At 38.5% G+C, this 13,470-nt stretch overlaps 1 protein-coding gene across 10 annotated transcripts in view; it reads right to left on the bottom strand.

Moving 5' to 3' along the window:
* LOC108262077 (interferon-induced protein 44) overlaps window positions 1-13,470 on the bottom strand; it is a 168,791-nt gene that overhangs the window by 81,425 nt on the left and 73,896 nt on the right. The gene's annotated exons all lie outside the window — the stretch shown is intronic.

Genomic DNA, 13,470 nt, shown 5'->3' with positions numbered 1-13,470 from the left:
AAGCAGTATCATACTTGCATTATCTGACTATCTGAATACCAGCAAAGTGGTGATCACTTACTCCTAAGGCCACATTGATAGTCAGTACAACAGCATGCTTGCTCATGTAATATTTCTTAACTGGGGTTGTGTTGTAAGAAAAATATTATATAATAATAATGCAACCTTAACTCTGATGTCTGAAGTCAGGATGCCTTACAACTAAAGCACTTACTGTAAATGAAACTACACCTGGTTTACTGTATTTACCATAAACTTGGATGTGACCAAACAAGTATGTAGCTTTAAATTAAGCTATCCTCCTGAATACAGCTATGTATATGCACCATCCTCATCTAGTTACATAGCTGAGGAGTTTCAGGATGCATCACAATTTTTGTGAAAAAAAAAAGAAAAAAAAAGTTAACGAAAAAGAAAAATGATACTCTAGACATATATCCAAATATAATTTTATTCATTTGAAATACATTTTATTAATAACATGGGCCTCACCACAAAAAAAGGAATCCGCTCAATCATTTTCATTCATTAGTATTTACAGGCCAGTCCTTGACAAACTGCAGACTTCCTCACAAGTCTAACTGTTTCAGTAGAAAAAGTTGTAATTGTTGGAGACTGCAATATTAATTTTGATAATCTACAAGAACAGTGTTTGTGTCTGTATTAGTTTCAGTCAATCATATCATAACGGGACTCACTCTTTTTGGTGGGCATGCCATTGATTTAATAATGATCTTTGGTATAAATATAGAAAACATGCTCACAATAAAATGATCTCTGATCAGTACCTCATTTCATTCAGTCATAATAGACAGTATGCACCTCATCATTGCATGAAATGCACAATCATGTTGGCTACTGTATCCAGCTTTGTTGAAATCTTTCAGTCAGGGTTTGGATCTCAGCACAGGACTGAAAAAGCACTGGTTAAAGATGTAAATGACCACTACTAGTCTTATTCATCTCTGTATGGCTTTTAATAACATATCATGATATTTTTCTAGAAAGAATGGAAAATTTTGTAATTAAGGAGGGTTCTTAGCTGACTGTTATAAGTTTGTAAATATTAATGGTCCATTTCTATACAAGATTTCTAGGGCTGCTTCTTTTTTTGCCTATGAATGCTACGTCTGAGTGTAATTATAAAAATGTGTTCACCTCTGTCATGGGTATCTCTATATCTTATCTATATCTATATCTATATCATGAGATTGTGAGTGACAGGGGGCCGCAATTCACATCTCGAATATGGGCCAGTTTTATGGAGAAAATGGGAGTCACCGTTAACCTCACGTCCGGTTCTCACACCCAGGCCAACGGACAGGCAGAATGGGCTAATCAGGAAGTCATACGGTTACTTTTTTTTTTTTTTTAAACCTGTGGTTTATCTTTCTTAGGGCGTGCACCCAGAAATGACCTGACTTCCTGTAAAGAGTAAGATCATGTTTAAGGGTGTAAAAAATAACCGTAAAAGTTTCAGTTTCAGTTTACAGTAAATCATGCTCTTTCAAGAAAGGGGTGTGTGTGTGTGTGTGTGTGTGTGTGTGTGTGTGTGCGCACATGTGTGTGTGTGTGTGTGTGTGTGTGTGTGTGTGTGTGTCCTGTTATTATAGTTTAGAATCATCTCGAAATGTTATATATATATATATATATATATATATATATATATATATATATATATATATATATATATATATATATATATATATATATATTTATATATATAAATATATATATATATAGGCCCAATTACTCCCCAAAAACATACCATTGTGTATGATTTGGTCTGAAGGTGTTGATTGTTTTTCTATAACAGCAGCCCTGACTATAGTTCTGACTGCAAAGCAAATCACAAGTTTAGATTAATCCATTCATTCTAATACTTTCTATAGTAACAACTCACACAGGGACTTTTATTTGTTCTATGGAAGGAGTCTCCAGTTTCAACACTTTGTAACAGTCAGTAAAGCTGCAACAGAGTTTTCTGATCTTCAGGACAGAGGAGATTATGATTAGTGGTTTCTCAGGAACACAACAAGCTGTGATTATCTTATTAACATCAGGGGAGAAAATAAAGAGAGAGACTCGTAAGAGAAACTGTTAATTAATTAATTAAAGTTAAAACTTTAATTAATAAAAATTGTAATCAGTGATAAATGACTGTGATAAGAATTAAACACTGCAGGACGTGCTGTTATAGGAAAATCATCTTCATATCATATTGGAATTCCTGTTTTAGTCTTATTGTAGATAATAAATTGTTCATCCTATTGTACAGATTTGCCTCAAGTTATCATCATGACAAAAGTGAATGAAATCTGCCCTCTGGTTAAACAGGACCTAAGAAAGGTCTACACCAGCAAGAAGATCAAAGAAAGGGTAATTGTGTAATAAAATGGTGTATATTAGGATTGTAACTGATTACAATATTGGGATTGAACAGATATGTTCTCAATGAATGTAAATACTGATATGAATAGAAGGCACTTCTATTTATTTGGCTGTTTTTTTTAATCAAATAGTGTTCAATATCAGCATATTAGAATATTTACTTTCACACAGCACAAAGTATAAGTAAATCTTCCTGGAAGTCATAAAGGCATTAAAATTAAATGGATCCCAGATTGATCTCACAGCAGCACTGTTTCTCCGCTTCGCAGTAGGTTCTGATAACGAGTCTAGTGAACTTCTGGAAAGTAACAAACCCCAAAAACTAAGTAAATCTAATTATTAAATATTATTAGATGTTGCTGTCAACTATAAACAGAAAAAAGCTTGTCAGTGCATCTGTTTAAGGAGTTAAATAAAGTTCCGTTCTGCAACTTGTGATTTGTTATAATTGTAGTAGATTTGATAATTTATCAGTTAAATAAATTGCTTGATTCATTGTTGTTGTTTTTTTTTGTTTGTTTTTTTAATAAATACGTTCGGATGCAGGAGTGTAGTAATCTGATGGGTATTCCATTGTGCCACATCTTCCCTGTGAAGAACTACCAAGAGGAGGTGGATACGAACGATGACGTGGATGTTCTGATCCTCAAGGCGCTCGATCAGATCGTGAATCTCGCCAACGATGCTCTGGAAAACCAAAACCCTAGTGAGAAATCTGAGTGAAGGCTTTTTTTTTTTGCTCTTTTCCACCCCTACACCAGTGCAGAGTATTTAGGACAGTGAAAAAGCATGAAATTGTGTCTAAAGTACATTATTAAAGTAAAGCTAATTTCTTCTACTGTAATCATAACTGGTTTGTGTTTCTGTCGCTGTCACGTTCCTACTGCACTCTGGACTTTTTATATTCCATTAAATTAATAAATATAATGATGTTTGGTCCTACTTCTTTTTTAAGATTTATACCATTACACTAAACATGTTTTGACAAATACAAATAACACAAACACGTGTAATGTACAATACTGTTTCATAGTTCATACATAAATATGCAGGACTAAAACATCCAAAGAACGAATAATTTTTCATTAAAAACCAAGGTTAGGCTAGGCCTTGGGAAATAAACTTAAAGAAGAACACCTCCAAAGAGGTGGAATCAAAGGATTACACCACACTGGGCTTGAACCTGAGGTTGGAGGATTGAGAGACCAACATGCAGCACAGTGAACTACCAACCCTGCACAAACAGACCTTGGAGTGGGCCAAGCCAAACGCTCACGATGAGTAAACTGAAATAAAAGGACTGAAAAATAAGAGGACCGACTTACAAAGGAAATAAGTAAACTGAAGCCTTTTTTTGTTTTTGTGTTTTTTCTTAGCAAGGTGTTATGCCACGGCGAATTCGCGGCTACAGCGCCGACGAGAACTACACTTCCCGTCCACGCCTGCGCTCGAGTTCGAGCTGGACATTGTAAGTTGTCACGGACTTCTCACACGATGATTTCCGCGTCTCCCTGCTGCTGCCCTGCCCGCACTTGTCTCCTCGCAAAGGTAACGTAACACAAGGAACTGGAGAAAATCAGAGGAACCCCAAATGACAAGGTCCAAGAGGTTTGGTCTGACACAGCGGCTTAGCCTCAATACAGCACTCAACAAGGAGGAGAACTCCAAGACTAAACGTTTGATTAACGTTCCCACTAATCACTGAGGAGAACAAACAATTTTTTATTTATTTTTTTTTTAACGTCACCAGCACTACAAATATCTTTAATTTTTAAAAAAATGTATTTACAATTTAAACTTCTGCTATGAGATATGCTATGTTCCACGGTCAACAATTCAGTATCTACAATTTAATGTTAATATTATTTACCCCACAGTGGTACTGAATGCTCGATTGGTCAGAAGGTATTAATGAATCTTTTATAACAGGAACTCTGACAGTAGTTCCAGACAAAAGATAAACCACAGGTTTATATTAATGAGTCTCAATCTAATTCTTCACTATTTCTAGAGTAACAACTTACAGAGTAACAAAATAAAGAGACTTTTACATTTTTCCCTTGTGTTTTATTTCTTTCATAATATTCATGGTCTTCAGCATCAGACGTTATACGTTTGTATTTTTGTAGATGGAGACGTGCAGGAATCTGCTGGGTATTCCAGTGAACCACATCTTCCCTGTTAAAAACTACCATGAGGAGATGGACACAGACGATGACATGGATGCTCTGATTCTCAAAGCACTGGATCAGATCGTGAGCGTCGCCTGTGACGCACTGAGAAAAAAAAAACATCTCTGACCTCTGGTGAAAAATCTGAGTAAGGACTCGGATCCCAAACGCCTCAGTGGCATTAGTGCAACACAGAGTGCTTTACAAAGCATTAAAAACACATTAGGATTACAGTTCTTCCTAAATGGAGAAGGGTACCAAGTATGCATCGCTAAAATAAGAGTAATGTAATATTCTGTCTTTATGGAATATATTCGATTATGTTATGTTACTTTAGTTACAGTTAGAATAAGACAAAGATTTCACTCCCTTTCAGAGTTAATACACCGTAAATGTAAGACTCTGACCAGGACTCACATTTCAGTCTCAGTCCTCAGTCCTTCAGTCCAGCAGATCAGCTGTTTATAAATCAGATTTGAAAATCAGCAGAATTAGCATGTTAGCCAAGTTCTTTGGTCTGTGGTTTTAAATGGTGCCTTGCTTTTCGTGCTGTCGCCATTAATTACAGATTTAAGTGCATTTTAATAACCTTTTGCAGCACAAAACATAACATTTAAAAATATGTAATATTGTATTAGAGATGTCTGAATGAAACAACACATTGTTTACTTTTGAGGCCGTTGTCATTATTTGCATGATTATTAATTTCTGAATTATATAAATAAACTGTACCTGAGGTGTTAAAACTCTACATTAATATAAGACATTAATATAAGACCACTACTACAAAACTGCACAACAGCAGCTGATGTAAACACACAGGGCGTGCACCCGGAAATCACCTGACTTCCTGTAAAGAGTAAGATCATGTTTAAGGGTGTAAAAAATAACCGTAAAAGTTTCAGTTTCAGTCTACAGTAAATCATGCTCTTTCAAGAAAGGGGTGTGTGTGTGTGTGTGTGTATGTGTGTGTGTGTGTGTGTGTGCACATCTGCGTGTGTGTGTGTATGTCTAAACCACTGGCAACAAAAGTGAGTACACCCCTAAGTGAAAATGTCCAAATTGGGCCCAATTAGCCATTTTCATATAATAATAATAATAATAATAATAATAATAATAATAATAATAATAATAATAATAATAATAATTACAACAACAACAATAATAGAAGGCGGCATCAGCAGTCAAATGCAAGTTTAAAAAAGTGTGTCTTAAGTTGAGCTTTAAAAATGCCAAATGTCTGAGCTTCCCTGGGTTCAGGGAAGTTCCAAAGTTAAGGAGCTGTTGGCTCAAATTTAGCCTATTACCTAAAAACATTCAAAATTCAACTTAGAAGCCAATACTCACATCTACCTCTGAGACCAGTTGGAGATAGAAAAAATACACCAGCCGTGAGTGAGAAGAAGCAAGGGTCCAGCTTTATTGTTCCATTCCACCACACGAGATCCACACCGATGAGAATTCTCAGAAGTGATCCCCCATACCCTGAGCTTAAGCTCCAGTAATTATACTGTATTTACACACTAAATAACCCATATGTTTCAAGAAGACTATGATCTCACTACCAATAGGGTTAAAAAAGAGCTCATTTACCTTACTCTTATGTTCCAGGAAAGGCCTATTTCACTTACACATAGAATTGAAACCAGGGGTTTTAATTTACACATAAAATCAGAACCCAGGCATTTCTAATAACCCAGAAAATAAAAACCCAGAGTTTTTAGTTACTCAGAGGATCAGAAACCAGAATTTTCAGTTACCTTAGGGCCTCAGAAACCATAATTCTCAGTTACCTTAGGGCATCAGAAACTTCACTTTTCAATTACCCAGAGGATAGAACGTGACGTGGACAAGACTAAACAACCTAGAGGGACCTTGGTCCCTTGGTCTTATCGTTATCTCGAGGGGGGGGCAGTTTGACCCAGCCACCCTTATAACTGGCTCTCTTCATGGTTCTCTTAAAATTAAGGCCTTCCTTGCGAGACGAGAATCTTCACCATCTGAATCATGAGTAAGTTATATTTTCCTGTGTTTCTAGTTTCCATTTTCAGATTTACTCTATATCTCTTATTATATATGCTGCTTGAAAAACCGGTTTACTGTACTTCCTACTTTTTTTAATAATATATATATATATATATATATATACTTTTTATTATAAGACATTACCCTTATAATATCTTAATATTCCTTTTTATTATTCTTATAAAGTTATAATAGTGTGTGTGAGAGAGATGGTGTGTGTGTGTTATGTCTACTTGCCCGCCCTTGACTGTACGAGGGTGTGTGTGTGTGTGTGTGTGTGTGTTTTAGCACTCCTCAGCTCGTACACTTCTTTCGACTTTTTGACTAACAACCCATAAAGATCTTTAAAGTGTTTTACCACTTTATCCACCTCTGACTAAAACTTCTGTATGTCTAGGTGCGGGTGCCCGTCGTCAGTCCCTTCTCTCTCCGTTACTGGACCTGGATCTGGATCTGGACCTGGATATGGACACTCACTACCAGCTTGTGCATCTCACTGCTGATATCATGATGCTACTTAACTATCTTCGCAGCACCCCCCCCCCCCCCCCCCCCCCCCCCCAGGAATAGAGATCTAGGGTTCCCCCCTCTTCTTCGATACGGAATACGCCCCATGAACGTGCGTGTTGACGCCTCTACACAGTCAGAACCAGAACCCCCCTCTAGCTTCCAGTTTGAGGATGATGTTGTTTTCTCTGATCTGGGCCCCGACCATTCATCCCTCTTCTCACCTACCAGTCCGCCCGACTCTCAGTGGTCCGTTCACTTCACCCTCGCTGATTTCCCCATATCCCCAGGACGCACCCCATTTTCTTCCCCCTCTCGCTCTCCTCCAGACTACGCACCCACCCGTCCTGTGAATTACCAATGAAATTACATTTTTACTCATACTAAGTCTCCCCCATGTTTATTTCATGTCATTTTTATCCACAACAGAGCATAGACAGAAAAAGCCCTGTCACCCATAGATTTTAAGCGTGTTTGTGTAATAGTTAACAAATTACACTCTGGGGAGCGTAGTCTGGGATTTGGCGTGTAAGGTGTTACAACCCGCTATCTTGGGACGGGAAGGTTTTTGTGACATTTTGTGTGCAGGTTCAAACTCCCTCCCAGACTTTCCAGCTTGCCCTAGCCTGCCTTGCTCCCGCCTCCCAGGATGACCCAGGATGACCCAGGATGACTGATTGGTGGCCATTTTTAAAGAGGAAGACGGCGTGAGAATGTGTAGGATGATGGAGGTGGTTTCATGTGTTTGGTTGTATGCTATTTTCTGACTGCTGTTTTGGTCTTTGACTTTGACTTTGACTTTGACTTTGACTTTGGTTGTCCCTAAATCGGTTATTGTGCATTCTCTTCACTTTTGTATATATGTTCACTTGGTTCACTGGCAGTAGCGGTGTGGCTGCCATTTCTTTTGGGAGAGGGTTCCTTTTGTCTCTGTTTCTTTGCTTAGGTAGTTAGGAAAGTATTCTTGTATTTTTCTTTCCTTTCCTTTTAGGTAAGCTAACTACCTAATAATAGAATCCTTTTGTTTATTATTTTGGCCTTGGCCCAGCCCGAAGATATGCCTGGTTTGGTTAATTTGTACAATTATAGGTATATATTGTCTGTTACAATATCACACAACCTTTTTCCACACAACCTTGTTTGTGTTGTTATTCCTGTCTTCCCTTATTTAAAGATCGACCCAATTGAATCCCAAGCTGGTTATTCTGTGCAGCCTAACCTAGACTGGGCCGTAACAAAGGGATTAATAAACTAGATAAGTACTAAGGAGCCAAGCCATGTAATGCCTTGTATGTCAACCTCATGATCTTAAAATGGACACAGAACCTGACCAGGAACCAGTGCAAGGACTCCAGAACAAGAGTAATATGTTCAAATTTCCTGGTTCCCATCAGGATCCTGGCAGCAGAGTTTTATACATATTGCAGTTTGTGTATTTAGAAACACCGGCTAAAACGGCATTACAGTAATCCAGCCGAGTGACAACAAATGAGTATCAGGTTTTCAGCAACAGAGAAGTTTAGCATTGTTCGCAATCTAGCTAAATTTCTCAGGTGAAAAAAGGATGTTTTAACGGTGCTCTGAACAAAAGAATCAAATGTGAGGCTGGTAATGAAAATTACTCCAAGGTTCCTCATCTTACTTTGGGTCTCTAGAACAGAGCCAGCAACAAACAGACAGTGGACCAGCTTCGAGAATTTGACGATGGGAGCCTATAAGCATAACTTCTGTTTTCCCACTGTTCAGGCACAGAAAGGTATTATTCATCCATGATTTTATCTCAGAAATACATTCAGAAAGAAAGCAAACATCAAGGTTTTCACCAGATTTTGAGTGAATGGAGATTTGGGTATCGTCAGCATAAAAGTGATAACGGAGGCCGAGCGTTCGCAGCAGATGCCCAAATGGAGATAGATAGATATTGAAAAGTAAAGGGCCTAAAACTGAACCCTGAGAAACACCAGTGAGCACAGAGTTAGTGTCAGACTTGTAGCCACCCATAGAAAAAAACTTTACAGTCAGTAAAATAGGATTTAAACCAGTTTAAAACTTTCCCGGACACACCAAAAACACTTTCAAGGCGGGTAAGTAAAAGACCATGATCCACAGTATCGAAAGCAGCTCCAAGATCAAGAAGAATAAGAATGGAAGTAGCTCCAGAATCAGAGGCCATCAACAAGTCATGGGAAACTTTGACCAACGCCGTTTCAGTGCTGTGAAATTTACGAACACCTGACTGAAGGGGTTCAAAGAGGTTATTAATTGCAAGATGATTACATAGTCGAGAGGCAACAACATGCTCAAGTATTTTTGCCAAAAACTGAAGATATGAGATGTTAAAGATTTGAAAATTGTTAAAATCATCCACGGCCGCATTTTCTCTCTTTGGCACAGGTGTAACAGCAGCAGTCTTTAGTACTGCTGGAACAACCCCAGTCTCCAGTGATTCATTTATAATGCTAAGGATGGCAGGGCACCAAACATTGACGCACGATTTAAATAGGTTTGTGGGAATTGGATCCAGCAAGCAAGTGGTAGATTTCATGCTGGATACCTTCCTTGTGAGAGCCTCGGAATCAAGCAGTGAGAAATGAGTGAAAGAAGCACCCGTGAACCCAGAGTCAGGTGTGACAGGAATTTCTTTGCAAACATTATCAATCTTAGAATTAAAAAACAGAAGAAAAGAATCACATAGCTGCTGAGAAACAGGCAAGGTGGTAACAGCATTAACTTGAAGCAATCTGTTTATGGTTTGAACAAGTGTCCGGGATTATTTTGATTATGCACAATAGCCTGAGAGAAGTAAGATGATCTTTCCGTCTCGATTAATGCTCGGTAATCACCAAGAAGATCCGTCCATGCTTGATAGTAGACATTCAGTCCAGTAAGGCGCCATTTACGCTCCATTTTCTGACAAGCAGCCTTTCTAGAGTGCAGGTTGTAATTATACCAGGGAGCAAAGGAGGAGAATGTGACCTTAGGCTCTGAAGTGAAGAAGACAGTGGTTTAATCTCCACACAGGGAACCAATATTAAATTACTGTGATCAACACCAGTATGAAACAGTTTGTTGGTCTTACGTCGACAGGTAGGGACAAAGATGTTAGGAGAGGACGAGACAGTAAAACCGTGCCTCAAACAACGATGGATATATGGTTTAGGATGTTGCAATCCAGAGTCTCGACAGATTCTGTAGGAGTCTTTGGCTAGGCAATAAAAGCTCTGTTTTAACTTCAGAATCTGGAGTGTAGTGTACCTTAAGGCCATGGTCATTGAGTGCACACTCACAAGGCCAAGGCGTTGAAACTCGTACAATACATTCACGCAGCCAAACCGAGGCGATGATTCCCCATTGCACGCTGCAGGTTATTCCAGGTGGAACACAGAAATAAAAACAATAGTCCAGAGTATATAAAAAGGCACTACCACATAACAATCATAATGGCACTAAAACAATGTAACTTAAAAAACTTGCAGTTATTTAAAACACTGTGACTTAAAATAACAAACAAACAAACAAAAAAAAAAAGTAATAGAAGCGGCAGCAACATGCGCCAGCATACCCTGTCACCAGAACCGGAAGTGATCAAGTTGTGGTCTGATCTGCCCAGAGGGGGAAGGGCGGTGGAGCTGTATGTTCCCTTCACATTGGCATACAGCTGGTCCAAGATTATATTTTCCCTTGTTTTGCATTTTACATACTGTGTGAAGTTTGTAAGGGTTTTAGAGAGGGCGACATGGTTGAAGCACATTTGCATTTATTAATTTAGCAGACACTTTTATCCAAAGCAATTTACAAATGAGAAAATACAAGCAAATTAAGGCCCCGTTAATTATCATCAGTGAGCTTGGGTGTGTCTGACGTTTTGCAGTGGTGGAGTGGATGATGTCACAGGTGCGTGCTGCTACTGCCAATGGTGGAATGTACACAGTCACAATAATGGCATGAGAGAACTCCCTGGGCAAGTTCTATGGTCTCAGTCTTATAGCCAGTAGGTTTAGATCTGGAGTACACATGCTCTCATTCACTGTTATGTGCCCAGCATTGCACCATTTTGAGGTGACAAAGATGGATATACCTCCTCCCTTCTTTTTACCGCTATGTTTTCCTCTGTCTGCTCACACTAGTGTGAAGCCAGCTAGCTTGACCAAAGAATCAGGAATGTTCCCTGTTAGCCATGTCTCCGTGAAGCACAACAAACTGGCCTCCTTGTACTCGCGCTGGCTACTCGTCAGTGCTTCAATCTCATCTGACTTGTTGGCCAGTGATCTTACATTCCCCATAACAAATGATGGAAAACAAGGTTCGAGTCTCCTTTTTCCTGGTGCAAAGTGCTATGTTTGGTAGAAATCCAACTCTGCTCATCACCCATGACCCTGTCACCGGTTCACCGGTTGTTCTTCCTTGGACCACTTTTGGTAGGTACTAACCACTGCATAGCCATCACAATTTGGCCCTTGTAAAACTCACTCAGAGCCTTGCGCTTGCCCATTTATCCTGCTTCCAACATATCAACTTCAAGAAGTGACTGCTCACTCACGGCCTAATATATCCCGCCCCTCAACAGGTGCCATACAAGATAATCAATGTTATTCACTTCACCTGCCCACGGTTTAAACATTATGTCTGATCTGTGTATAAAATAGCTCCGATTAGTTCACAGTGTTAATGTCTTCATTATTAATTAAAAGGAAATGGTAGAAAATCTAAAAATAATGAGCATGATGGTCTACAAACATTTCACTGGTTGTTGATGTCATTTCGTCTTTTAATTAACCCAAATATACTGAAACAATTCAATGTGGCCCTCAGAAAGTTGCGTTTTTGCCTGTATTTCAGTTTAAACGGTCAACTTATTTGTCCCAAATGATGCAAAGGAACTCTTGAAATCTGAGTTAAGTGGATTTCAGCTTAACCATCCAGGAATCAGCCATTTCAGAATCCTGCTTCATGGACCCGTTGGGGCTGGGAGATCCTGCTTTATAAACTCCACGGAGAGCGTATTCAAAGGAAGAATTGTAGTCAAACAGAGGAAGTGACATCTGCTGGAAAGAGCTGCACAAAAACAATAAGAGCTGCTACAGTGGTGTGCACATGATATTATTCTCATTACATTTCTGTAATAATGAGAATACGACAACAGATAAATCAACCATCCAACCAAAAAGACGACACTCATTATATATATATATATATAAGGCTGATGAAAAATTAGCAAATGATTAACCCACTAACCCCGTAAGGCCGAAAACCCGACTTGCCAGTCTTTGACCTATTCCGGTAAGGACGATATAGCGGCTTGGTCATCTATGCCAAATACCCGTAAGGCCGATATAGCGGCTTTACAGTGTAAACGTTATCACCGTAAGGCCGGTGTACCGGCATTACTCTGCCTTGATTCCTTACTTATTTAATTATTATTTGTGGACCCGGAAGGTTGATGACATCATTATGCTGAAGATTACGCTGAATAAGCGTGAATGTAGTTGATAAACTTATGGTGTAATAGTAGAAGTTAACTAAAAATGCTCGTATGGTACTTCTAAATGAGTATAAGGATTGTAGCGAGCATTTTTTGTAATTTCTCTAGTTAAGAATTGTGCTCCAAGTGGAGTAAAAACACTGAACTGCTTCAATTTCAATGTAATATAATAATAAATAAAATAAAAAATAAAAATAAATACATTATTATAAGTTGTTTCAAGGCCTAAAAATGTTCAAATTAAAGTGTTGATTTTGGGCCAATTTTGGCCCGGGAGCTCAGGGTTGGCATGCTGTTTCTATGGGGAATATAGGGTTGTGGGACATAATACTGCGGGAACTAAGAGGGTTAATGAATTTCTGTACACATCCAACCAAAAATATGACATTTTTCCACATTATTTAACAGGAATTTAAGTGTTGTGTACTTAATTACCATAATTCTGAACACAAGTTTTTAAGTTGGCAATCATTTTAAAATGACGTTGCTCCAGTTAGATTTTCTGCAGTAGAATACAGCCTTTTAAACCAGGAGAAATGACTAACTTGAAATATAACAATAGTAACTAAAATCCGGTGTAGTTTACAATACAAATCTCATACCTAACATCTTTGCAGGTTTTATAGACATTAAAGCACTGAACGAAATGAGCAATATAGACAAAAAAGAAACACTCTGCGTCTACTACTTTTATCTCTCTCATAGAACTATCCACAGTCCAAAGGCTGCTAATTCTGCTCAAAGAGCAAACTGACTACAATGGAGCTAGAAGGCTATATGCACAGCAAAATCACCAATGTTGATTAAACACCCACAGTGTTGAATTCACACCCTACAGTGTTTATATGAGTCCATTGGACTCAAACACTCTGGGTGTCAATTCAACACTAGGGA

Source organism: Ictalurus punctatus, chromosome 26, assembly GCF_001660625.3.
Source record: "Ictalurus punctatus breed USDA103 chromosome 26, Coco_2.0, whole genome shotgun sequence".
NCBI lineage: Eukaryota > Metazoa > Chordata > Actinopteri > Siluriformes > Ictaluridae > Ictalurus > Ictalurus punctatus.
The sequence above is the reverse complement of the archived record's forward strand: the minus strand, read 5'-3'. Positions and strand labels throughout refer to the sequence as shown.